Raw genomic sequence first — 13,095 nt, forward strand, 5'->3', positions numbered from 1 at the left:
GGGAAAGGCTCTCAGTTTTCCCCAATGAGGATGATGTTAGCTATGGGTTTTCCATATATTGAGCTATTTATTATGTTGAGGTATGTTCCCTCTAAACTAACTCTGTTGAGGGCATTTCCATGAATGGATGTTGTACTTTGTCATATGCTTTTTCTGCATATATTGAAGTGATCATATGGTTTCTAGTCTTTCTCTTGTTGATGTGATGTATCATGTTGAGTGATTTGTGAATACTGAACCACCTTTGCAACCCTGGAGGAAATCCCACTGGATTGTGGTGAATGGTGTTTTTAATGTATTGTTGGATTTGGTTTGCTAGTATTTTGTTGAGGATTTTTGCAGGATATTGCCCTGTAGTTCTCTTTTCTAGTGGTGTCTTTATTTTTTTTTTAATTTTTTAATTTATTTGAAAGAGAGACAACGAGAGAGGGAACACAAGCAGGGGGAGTGGGAGAGGGAGAAGCAGGCTTCCCACAGAGCAGGGAGCCTGATGTGGGGCTCGATCCCAGGACCCTGGGATCATGACCTGAGCCGAAGGCAGACGCTTAACGACTGAGCCACCCAGGAGCCCCACTAGTGGTGTCTGTATCAGGGTTTTGGTGTCAGGATAATGCTGGCCTCACAGAATAAATTTGAAAGTTTTCCTTCCTTTTCTATTTTTCAGAATAGTTTGAGAAGAAAAGGCATTAGCTCTTCTTTAAATGTTTTGTTGTTGTTTAAAAAGATTTTATTTATTTATTGTGAGAGAGAGCGCGCGCATGAGTGAGGGGGAGGAGCAGAGGGAGAGGGAGAAGCAGACTCCTCGCTGAGCAGGAAGCCCGATGTGGGGCTTGATCCCAGGACCCCAGGATCAGGACCTGAGCCAAAGGCAGATGCTTAACTGACTGAGCCACCCAGGTGCCCCTTAAATGTCTGAGAGAACTTGTCTGTGAAGCCATGTGGTTCTGGACTTTGGTTTGTTGGGAGTTTTTGGATTACTGATTCAATTTCTTCACTTGTAATCAGTCTGTTCAAATTTTCTATTTCTTCCTGTTTCACTTTTGTTAGATTATATGTTTCTGGAATTTATCCATTTCTTCCAGGTTGTCCAATTTGTTGGCATGTAGTTTTTCACAATACTCTCTTACAAGTTTATTTCCATGGTGTTTGTTGTTATTTCTCCTCTCTCATTTGTGCTTTTATTTATTTGGGCCCTTTCTTTTTTTTTCTTGGTAAGTCTGGCTAGAGGTTTGTCAATTTTATTGATTTTTTTCAAAGAACCAGCTCCTGGTTTCATTGATCTGTTCTATTGTTTTTTAGTTTCTATATCATTTATTTCTGCTCTAATCTTTATTATTTCCTTTCTTTGGCTCGTTTTAGGTTTCATTTGTTGTTCTTTTTTTAGCTCCTTTCAGTGTAAGGTTAGGTTCTTTATTAGAGATTTTTCTTGCTTCTTGAGGTAGGCCTGTATTGCTATACACTTCCTCTGAGAACTGCTTTTGCTGCGTCCCAAAGATTTTGAACTGTTGTGTTTTCATTTTCATTTGTTTCCATGTACTTTTTTTTTTTTTTTTTAATTTATTTCAGAGAGAGAGAATGAGAGAGAGCACATGAGAGGGGGGAGGGGCAGAGGGAGAAGCAGACTCCCTGCCGAGCAGGGAGCCCGATGTGGGACTCGATCCCGGGACTCCAGGATCATGACCTGAGCCGAAGGCAGTCGCTTAACCAACTGAGCCACCCAGGCGCCCTGTTTCCATGTACTTTTTAATTGCTTCTTTTATTTCCTGGTTGACCTAGTCATTGTTCAGCAGCATGTTATTTGTGGTCTTTCCAGATTTTTTCTTGTGGTTGACTTCTAGTTTCATAGCATTGTGGTCAGAAAAGATGCATGTTCCATGTGCACTTGAAAAGAATGTGTATTCTGCTGTTTGGGGCTGGAATGTTCTGAATATTCTGTTAAATCCATCTGGTTCACTGTGTCATTCAAAGCCATTGTTTCCGTGTTGATTTTCTGTTTAGATGATCTGTCCATTGGTGTAAGTGGGGTGTTAAAGTCTTCTACTGCTGTGGTATTATTATCAATTAGTTTCTTTATGTTTGTTCTTAACTGTTTTGTGTATTTGGGTGCTCCCATGTTGGGTCCAAAATATTTACAATTGTTATATCTTCTTGTTGGATTGTCCCCTTTATTATGATAGTGTTCTTCTTGCCTCTTGTTACAGTCTTTGTTTTAAAGTCTATTTCATCCAATAGAAGTATTGCCACTCTGGCTTTATATCTTTTTATTTTTTTTATACCTTTATTTGACAATCAGTGATTAGTTCTCATCCACATTAACTGTCTGTAGATTTTTGAAAGTGGTGACAGTGTTACATAGGTAAACAGTGTGTAGAGCCTGTTTGGTGAATCTTCATCCTCGTTACATTTTCTGGACAACCACACATGGATACGGTATGGAACATTCCTTATTCCTTTGGCCCAGACAGCTTTGTTGAGCCTGGTGTCAATGCGCACATCTGGAGTTCCCATCTCCTTCATGGCAAATTTCCGGATCTCTTTGAGTGCCCGAGGGGCACGCTTCTTGAAACCCACTCCATAGATGCACTTGTGAATGTTGATGGTGTATTCTCTGGTCACTACCTCGTTGATGGCAGAACGGCCCTTCTTCTTCTCACCATCCTTCTTCGCAGGAGCCATTCTGCCAGGGCCTGGTTGGAAAGCTGCCACTCTGGCTTTCTTTTGACATCCATTTGCATGATGTTTCTCCATCTCCTCACTTTCAATCTGCACCTGTTTTTTGGTCTACAATGAGCCTCTTATAGGCAGTGTATAGATGGGTCTTGTTTTTTCATCCATTCTGTCACCCTATGTCTTTTGATTGGAGCATTTAGTCCATTTACATTCTAAGTAATTACTGATTGGGATGCCTGGGTGGCTCAGTAGGTTAAGCGTCCAACTCTTGATCTCAGCTCAGGTCTTGGTCTTGGGGTATGAGTTTGGGCCCTCCATTAGGCTCCATGCTAGGCTTGGAGCCTACTTAAAAAAATAAAGTCATTATTGATAGATATGTATTTGTTGCCATTTTATTATTTGTTTTGTGGTTGTTCTGAAGATTTTCTCTGAGCCTTTCTTGTCTTCCTCTTTCATGGTTTGCTGATTTTCTTCAGTGACATATTTGAATTTCTTTCTCTTTCTTCTTTGCATATTTATTAGTGGCTTTTGATAAATCACTACCATACAGTTTGTATATAACCCCTTCTTCATATAGCAGTCTACTAAATTGATGGTCATTTAAGTTTGAACCCATTCTTTACTCCTCTTCTCCCCATGTTTTAGGTGCATACTTCCTTTTCTTTTGTGAGTTCCTTAACTAATTCTTTTTACTGCTTTTGTGTTTCCTACCTTCATACTGTCATTTGTGGTCTTTGCTTTCCACTCAAAGAGTTCCCTTTAATACTTCTTGCAGGGCTGGTTTAGAGGTCACGAACTCCTTTAGTTTTTGTTTGGGAAACTCTTTATCTCTCCTTCTATTCTGAATGACAGCCTTGCTAGATAGGGTATTCTTGGCTGCAGGTTTTTCCCATTCAACACTTTGAGTATATCATGCCTCCTTTCTGGCTTAGAAAGTTTCTGCTGAAAAATCTGCTGATAGCTTTGTGGGGTTTCCTTTGTATGTAACTGTGTCCTTTTATCTTGCTGCTCTTTAATATTTTTTATCACCATATATAGCCAATTTATTTACAATATGTCTTGGTGTGGATCTGGTTTTGTTGATTTTGATGGGAGTTTCTGTGCCACCTATTTCTGGAGATCTGTTTCCTTCCCCATGTTAGTCAAGTTTTCAGCTATTATTTCTTCAAATATATTTTCTGCCCCCTTTTCTCTCTCTTCTTCTGGGACTCCTAAAATATGAATATGTTTATGTTTGACAGAGTCACTGAGTTCCCTAAGTATATTCTTGTTTTGCATAATTCTTTTTTTTCTCCTTTGTTCAGCTTGATTACTTTCCCTTACTCTGTCTTCTAGGTCACTAATTCATTCCTCTGCTCTCCAGCCTGCTCTTCATTCTATCAAGCATGTTTCTCATCTTGGTTATTGAGTCCTTTATCTCTGCTGTTATTCCTTATCTCTGTGTTAAGGGTCTCACTGATGTCCCCTGCTCTGTTCTCAAGTCCAGTGAGTATCCTTATGATCATTGCTTTAAATTGTCCATCAGGTATGTTACTTATATCTGTTTTACTTTGATCCCTGTCCATGGCCTTCTCCTGTTCCTTCATTTGGGATAAATTTCTCTGTCTTTTCACTCATAAGTTGTTGGTGGTATGTAAAATGGTACAGCACTATGGAAAACAGTTTGGCAAGTTCTTCAAAAACTAAACATGCAACTACCATATGATCCAGCAACTCTCTCCTGGGCATTTATCCCAGGGAAATGAAAACATATTTACACAAAAACCTGTACGTGAATGTTCAAAAGCAGCTTTATTCATAATCAATAAAAACTAGAAACAATTCAGATGTCTTTCAATGGGTGTGTAGTCAGACTTTAGTATGTACACTCATACCATGAAATGCTACTCAATAATAATTTTTAAAAATGATAACACACAACTTGAAATAAATCTCCAGAGAATTATGCTGAGTGAAAAGAGACAATCAGCAAAAGTTACATATTATGTTATTCCATTTATATAATATTCTTGAAATAACAAAATTATAGAAATCGAGACTAGATTAGTGGTTGCCAGGAGTTAAAGATGTTGGTTGGAGGAAGAATATGAGAAAGAAATGAGTGTGGTTGTAAAAGGTCAATATGTAGAATCCTTGTGGTAATGGAATTGTTTTGAATCTTAACTATATCAATGTCAATATCCCCATTGTGATACTGTACTGTAGTTTTGCAAGGTGTTATTACTGGGGGAAATGAGGTAAAGGGCACATGGGATCTCTGTATTATTTCTTCCAACTGCATGTAAACTTACAATGATTTCAAAGTAAAAATTTTCTTTTCTTTTTTTAAGATTTTATTTGAGAAAGAGAGAGCATGAGTGGGGGGGGGAGGAGCAGAGGGAGAGGGAGAAGCAGACTCCCCACTGAGCAGGGAGCCCAAAGTGGGGCTCGATCCCAGGACCCTGATCACGACCTGTGCTGAAAGCAGATGCTTAACTGACTGAGCCACCCAGGCACCCCTCAAAATAAAAATTTTCGTTAAAAACTTATATAATGCTGCCAAAGATGAGTGATATATAATCTTTTTGACCTTGGTGAGCTGATGAGCTCATAGACCAGTAGGGAAAACAAGTATTCAAGTCAAAAATCACAATTCATTATGATACTATCTATTAATTATATAAAATTTACTGTGTACCAGACACTGTCATAAGCTCTTTACCTATATTAACTCATTTCATTTTCATTACACACCTGTGAAGTAGGTATTATTATTTTATGGATAAAAATACTGAAGTACTGAGATGTTTAGTGACTTGCACAAGGTCACTGTACCTAAACAGTGCTATGAAAGTTATTATATACAATGTATGGAGAGAAAAGAGATTGGAGAGTCCAACTATATATATCCAAAGGGTCAAGGGTGAACACATAAAGTTTTATAGGAGAACTGAATCTTGATAGAAATCAAGGAGTTTATCTGGAATTTTAAACAGGTGAATCAATATACACAATTTTCAGTGATGTGAGGTGAGAAAATGCCACTAAGGAAAAGTCATTTAAGTTCCCAGGCTCTCAGTCTTCTCCCTCATAAAATAAGTAGCTTGGATGATGCTATCGCTAATGTCCCTCCTAACTCCTACAGTCTGTGGTTCTATGCTACTAATGTAGAAAATTAAATTATTGGGACGCTGTAGGTACAGTCCTTGTTTCCTGTCTCTATGCTATACTAGAATAACTTATGGGCAATGTGTCCATGTGTCCAAGAAACAAGGGTATAGCTGTTGTCAATTATAAATGAAATACCACTTGACACAAGTTTAAAAGATGTTGGAGTTAGCTGGGGAAACCAAACCATCATTTATATTATTGTTTCTATGGGAAAATAACTTTCAAACTAAATATGGCATATAAAGCAATTGTTTGAAAATTGTGCACGGTCTGTTCAACTGTATTCTAATATGTCAGTTCCGAAGAAAAGAAAGAGATAGTTCCTTTAAAAAATTAGAATCAGGCTTGGAAGGAGCTGTGGGTCTTAGAGAAAAGTTAATGAATAATCTTTTGTGTCTGATGCCAATTAGCTTTTATAACAGTTCCAGGCTCAAAGAACAGGAAGTGGCAGAGAAGAATTCAAGAAAGAATTTCCATCCAGACTGGAAAAAAGCAGCAGAGGATAATCATAGGAAAATAGTGCATAAGTAAACAGAATCATTTCCTTTCTTTCTGGTTTAGACTGGAAAAAAGCAGAATGCTGAAAGATGCTAGGAAGGAAGCAAAACCTGAGCAACTGGTAGCAGAATAGGCACAGCTTCTAGTGGGACTCAGTATTATAAGAGCAACTAAGAGCAATACTTTCTCTTAGCTTTTCATCCCTACCAGTGAGAAGAAAAGTTATAATTCTTGTTCTGCCAAAGTAAACCCAAGGTCAAATCACAACAGTGCAAGTTTTCTTATGATGAAGTACACAACTGTGTTGAGGTGTTTTATTCAATTGTGCTCTCAATTATGTGTTTTATACTGAAGCTGCAGGCAAAAACAGACACATAGATCAATGGAACAGAATAGAGAACCAGAAATGGACCCACAAACGTATGGTCAACTAACCTTCCACAAAGCAGGAAAAAATATAAGAAGTCTCTTCGACAAATGGTGTTGGGAAAACTGGACAGCGACATGCAGAAGAATGAAACTGGACCACTTTCTTACACAGTACACAAAAGTAAATTGAAAATGGATTAAAGACCTAAATGTAAGACAGGAAACCATCAAAATCCTAGAGGAGAAAACGGGCAGCAACCTCTTTGATGTTGGCCACAGCAACTTCTTACTAGACACGTCTCCTGAGGCAAGGGAAACGAAAGCAAAAACGAACTATTGGGACTTCATCAAGATAAAAAGCCTCGGCACAGCAAAGGAAACAATCAACAAAACTAAAAGGCAGCCGACGGAATGGGAGAAGATATTTGTAAATGCCATATCGGATAAAGGGTTAGTATCCAAAATCTATACTGAAGGTTATATACTGACCAAACCAGATTTGTGCTTAATTCATAGTTTAGGACTTGTTTCTAAACTTGAAATTCTTTTTTTTTTTTTACTTGAAATTCTTGTATTTAACTGCCTGCTTGATTGTCTCCACTTAGATGTCTCACGTCATACTAAACATATCTGTACTACTGATCTCAACCTATGCCTTCTCTTACCCTACTCCTAGCATGGCTTCCTTCCAAAAAGAACACACAACACAAAGGATTTTAAGAAATTACTACAAAAAAACAATATGCCAACAAATTAGACAAAATAGAAGAATGAAAACTTCCTACAAACATAAAAACTTCCAAGAATAAATTCAGGAAGACATAGAAAATCTAAACAAACAAATTACAAACAAACAAATTTAGGTAATAAAACTGAGACAAAGTTGAACCAAAAAACTCCCAACAAACAAAAGTCCAGATGGCTTCAAAAGTGAATTCTACCAAACATTTACTATTTTTTTAAAGATTTTATTTATTTATTTGAGAGAGAGAGAGCACGAGAGCAGGGTGGGGGGCAGAGGGAGAAGCAGACTCCCTGCTCAGCAGGGAGTCTGATGTGGGACTCAATTCCGGTACTCCAGGATCCTGGCCTGAGCAGAAGGCAGATGCTTAACTGACGAAGCCACCCAGGCGCCCTCTACCAAACATTTAAAGAAGAGTTAATACCTATACTTCTTAAACTATTCCAAAAAACAGAATAGGAAGGAATGCTTCCAAATTCATGCTAGGGGAATAGCATTACCGATACCAAAACCAAAAACAACTATGATAAAAAGAAAATTGGAGACCAATATCATTGATAAACATAGATGCAAATCCTCAACAAAATATTAACAAGCTGAATTTTAAAATTATTTAAAGGATCATTCACCATGATCAAGTAGGATTTATTCCAGAGATGCAAGGATGTTTCAATATTCAAAAATTAATCAATATGATACACCACATTCACAAAATGAAGGATAAAAATCATATGATCATTGCAATAGATGTAGAAAAGCATTTGACAAAATTCAACATCTGTTCATGATAAGAACTCTCAGCAGAATGGATTTAGAGAGAATGTACCTCAACATAATAAAGGCCATCTATGACAAGCCCATAGCCAACATCATCCTCAAAAGTGAAAAACTAAAAGCTTCTCCTCTAAGATCAGGAACAACCCAAGTATACCCAACTCTTGCTACTCTTATTTGTCATAGCCTGGAAGTCTGAGACAGAGTAAATAGGCAAGAAAAAGAAATAAAAGGCATCCATATCAGAGAGGAAGGCGAAAAACTGTGCTGGGAAAACTGAACAGCCACATGCAAAAAAATGAAACTGGACAACTATCTTACACCATGCACAAAAACTAACTCAAATGAAATGAAGACTTGAATGTACAACCTGAAATCATAAAAGTCCTAGAAGAAAACATGAAGGTAAGCCCCTAGATATGGTGTCAGCAATGATTTATCAGATATGATACCAAAAGTAAAGGCAACAAAAGGAAAACTAAATAAATGGGACTATATCAAACTAAAAAGATGCTCAACAAAGGAAACAACCAAAAAAACTAAAAGGCAGCCTTCAGAATGGGAGAAGATATTTGCAAATGACATATCTGATAAAGGGTTAGTATCCAAAATCTATAAAGAACTTATCAAGGGGCACCTGGGTGGCTCAGTTGTTAAGCGTCTGCCTTCGGCTCGGGTCATGATCCCAGGGTCCTGGGATCGAGCCCCACTTTGGGCTCCCTGCTCCGCGGGAAGCCTGCTTCTCCCTCTCTCACTCCCCCTGCTTGTGTTCCCTCTCTCGCTGTGTCTCTCTGTCAAATAAATAAGTAAAATCTAAAGAAGAAAAAAAAAGAACTTATCAAACCCAACACCCAAAAAATAAATAATCCAGTTAAGAAATGGGCAGAAGACATGAACAGACATTTTTCCAAAGAAGACATACATTTGGCTAACAGACACATGAAAAGATACTCAACATCACTCATCATCAGGGAAAATACAAATCAAAACTACAATGAGATACCACCTAACACCTGTCAGAATGGCTAAAATTAACAACACAGGAGGGGTGCCTGGGTGGCTCAGTCAGTTAAGCCTTCGGCTCAGGTCATTATCTCTGGGTCCTGGGATGGAGCCCTGCATCAGGCTTCCTGCTCAGCAGGGAGTCTGCTTCTCTCCCTCTGTTCCTCCCCATTACTCTCTCTCTCAAATAAATAAAATCTTAAAAAAAAAAAAACCAAAAAACACACAGGAAACAACAGATGTTGGTAAGGATGCAGAGAAACTGGTCTGTTGATGCGAATGCAAACTGGTGCAGCCACTCTAGAAAACAGTATGGAGGTGCCTCAAAAAGTTAAAACTAGAACTACCCTATGACCTAGCAATTACACTACTAGGTATTTACCCAAAGGATACAAAAATACTGATTCAAAGGGACGTTTGCAACCTGATGTTTATAGCACCATTACCAACAATAGCCAAATTATGGAAAGAGCCCAAAAGTCCATCAACTGATGAATGGATAAAGAAGATGTGGTATATATACAATGGAATATTACTCAGCCAACAAAAAGAAGGAAATCTTCTCATTTGCAACTACATGGATGGAGCTAGAGTGTGTTATGCTAAGTGAAATAAGTCAGTCAGAGAAAGACAAATACCGTATGATTTCACTCATGTGGAATTTAAGAAACAAAACAGATGAACACAGGGGAAGGGAGGAAAAAGAGAGAGGGAGGCTAAGTATAAGGGACTCCTAACTACAGAGAACAAACTGAGGGTTGATGGAGGGGAGGTGGGCAGGGGATGGCCTAAATGGGTGATGGGTATTAAGGAGGGTACTTGTTGGGATGAGCACTGGATGTTGTATGTAAGTGATGAATCACTGAGTTCTACTCCTGAAACCAGTATTTCACTGCATTTTAACTAACTAGAATTTAAATAAAAACTTGAGGGGCGCCCGGGTGGCTCAGTCAGTTAGGTGTCTGCCTTTGGCTCAGGCCATGATCCCAGAGTCCCAGGATCCAGTCCCACATTGGGCTCCCCATTCAGTGGGGAGTCTGCTTCTCCCTCTGACCCACCCCCCTCTTGTGCTTTCTCTGTCTCACTCTCTCTCTCTCAAATAAATAAAATCTTAAAAAAAAAAAAAACTTGAAACAAACAAAAATAAAGAAAACAGATGAACATATGGGAAGGGGGTAAAAAGGAGAAAGAGAAAGTTGGGGCACCTGGGTGGCTCAGCTGGTTAAGCATCTGACTCTTGATTTTGGCTCATGTCATGATCTCAGGGTTGTGAGATTGAACACTGTGTTGGGTTCCGTTCTGGGAGGGGAGTCTGCTTGAAATTCTCTCTCTCCCTTCTCCCTCTGCCCCTCCCTATGCTTGCATGCATGCTCTCTCTCCCAAATAAATAAATCTTTAAGAAAAAAAGAGAGGGAGGCAAACCATAAAGACTCTTTTTTTTAGTTTAATAAACATTTACTCCTTAAGTTGAACAACCTCTACATGCAAAATATATATGGTTTAGGATCTCTTTTTGAGTGGAAAGGAATTTAGGTCTCAAGAGGCTTTCAGTCTGCTGTTTTCTGGAAATCATTTAATTGAGTGTAAGACCCCTGAAAAATACTGAATTCAACCTAAAAATGTGGTTTCTAGTTGACATTATTCTGTATATGATCATGATAAAAGATTAGGATATTCTTCACATTTCCAAGCAAGATCCAATTTTATTTATTTTTTTTTTTTAAAGATTTTATTTATCTATTTATTTGAGAGAGAGAGAGAGAGAGAAACAGCATGAGAGGGGAGAGGGTCAGAGGGAGAAGCAGGCTCCCCGCCAAGCCGGGAGCCCAATGTGGGACTCGATCCCAGGACGCCGGGACCATGACCTGAGCTGAAGGCAGTCGCTTAACCAACTGAGCCACCCAGGCGCCCAAGATCCAATTTTAAAAGCTTGTTCTTCCCAAACTCCTAAAAATAGCCAGTTGAGAGTAAACCAGAGCATTACATCACCCCTAAGAAGCTATAGGTTTCATTACATACACCAACAAATCTACATGGTTAGTTTCTGCATTCCACTTTTACAAAATTTATTTTACACCTATTATACCAAACAGCATTTTAAACACTGACATATAAACTCCCTAAAAAGATAAAGCAAAGACAAAAGCATTTATCTTACTAGAAACAAGATACACCTTCACTTACAGTCTTCAAACATTATTGCACTTTAACTTTCATAATTTGACAATGCATTCATGGAACAATCTGCAGCTAATTTTAACAGACAAATTAAAGAATACTTTGAAGCAGCCATAACTGTCCTATATAGTTTATTAGGTAAGGATTTTACAAACATTATTCATATCAGCAGTAATGGTGGAACTGGAGAGTATTGCGTCTTCTCTTATGTCTCACAGTGAGAACCAATTGTGTGACCCTTTCCAAGGCCATGGTTCTTGCAGCCTGCAGATGTTAGCCCTTGCATCTCCCTGTGCTTGTAAACTCGTTTGGTGATCCACTGGGTGTCAGGATTTTTCTGATAGCTTTACGGATGGATCAATGAGGATAACCTCAAAGAATCTATACATGCAATCTCCACCAACCCAGTAAAAATTCAAGACTCTCAGAGCCCCACAGTGGTGTCCAGCTCACTCCTCTGCAACAGACTGAAGGCTTGGGGCAAACTTTAGCTGGTTAACACCATGATGGACAGGCTTGCCGTAGGTAGCACCCTTAGGAACTGGGCATTTGTGGCCACCATGTCCGATATATGACATAACCTTGCTTGACCTTGTAACACAGTCTGCGTGCTTTATCAGGCTTGGTTGGGCAGGGAGCCTTGTGGAGCACAGAGAGCTGGGCATACTACCAGCAACACACCCTGAGAGAAAAGCACATTACATTGGATGGCTTCTTCCTCCACAGCTCCTGGATGTACTTGTAAGCACCCATCTTGGCTTACCTTTGAGCTGATGGCTGCCACTGGATGCAAAGGGAAGAGCTCTTCTCCCCCAAGACTCTTAATTATAGAGAACAAACTGAGAGTTGCTGGAGGGGAGGTGGGTGGGGGATGGGTACTGGGTATTAAGAAGAGCACTTGTGATGAGTACTGGGTGTTACATGTAAGTGATGAATCACTGAGTTCAACTCCTAAAATAAATATTACACTGTATATTACCTAACTAGAATTTAAATAAAAACTTGAAACAAAAAATAAAAATTAAAAAATTATAAATAAAACTAGTATATTATATAAGTTATATCTCAAATAAAATGAGTCTGTTATAGACAGCAAAAAAAAAAAAATACCGTATGATCCAGCACTTACTTCTCAAAGGGATATCTGTATACTCATGTTCATAGCAGTATTATTCACAATAGCTAAAACATGGAAATGATCCAAGAGTCCATCAAGCAATAAATCACCAAGCAAAATGTAGATATACATACAATGGAATATTAACTAGTCTTAAGAAGGAAGGAAAGTCTGCAATATGCTAAAACATGGATGAAGCTTGAAGACATTATGCTAAATAAGCCAGTGACAAAAAGACAAATACTGTATGATTTCACCTATATGAGTACTAAAAGTACTCAAAATCACAAAGACAGAAAATAAAACTGTGGGGGCGCCTGGGTGGCTCAGTCAGTTAAGCGTCCGCCTTTGGCTCAGGTCGTGATCTCAGGGTCCTGGGATCAAGCCACAAGTTGGACTCCCTGCTAGGCAGAGTCCACTTCCCCCTTTCCCTTTGCCCCTCCCCCCCTTCTTGTGCTTGTGCACGGTGTACTCTCTCTCTCAAATAAACAAAATCTTAAAAAAAAAAAAAAGAAAACTAGTTGCTAGGTGCTAGAAAGACGGATGGAAATGGGCAGCTCTGTTTAATGGGTATAGGGTTTCAGTTTTACAAGTT

At 38.8% G+C, this 13,095-nt stretch overlaps 1 protein-coding gene and 2 pseudogenes across 1 annotated transcript in view; all 3 read right to left on the reverse strand.

The window, feature by feature from the left end:
* Window positions 1–13,095, reverse strand: part of ZSWIM5 (zinc finger SWIM-type containing 5) — a 189,496-nt gene that overhangs the window by 112,945 nt on the left and 63,456 nt on the right. The gene's annotated exons all lie outside the window — the stretch shown is intronic.
* Window positions 1,757–3,083, reverse strand: LOC145721257 (large ribosomal subunit protein eL31 pseudogene; annotated as a pseudogene).
* LOC102730704 (large ribosomal subunit protein eL15 pseudogene) lies at window positions 11,142–12,566 on the reverse strand (annotated as a pseudogene).

This window comes from Leptonychotes weddellii, chromosome 4 (genome assembly GCF_054177405.1).
Source record: "Leptonychotes weddellii isolate Sample4059 chromosome 4, ASM5417740v2, whole genome shotgun sequence".
Lineage (NCBI taxonomy): Eukaryota > Metazoa > Chordata > Mammalia > Carnivora > Phocidae > Leptonychotes > Leptonychotes weddellii.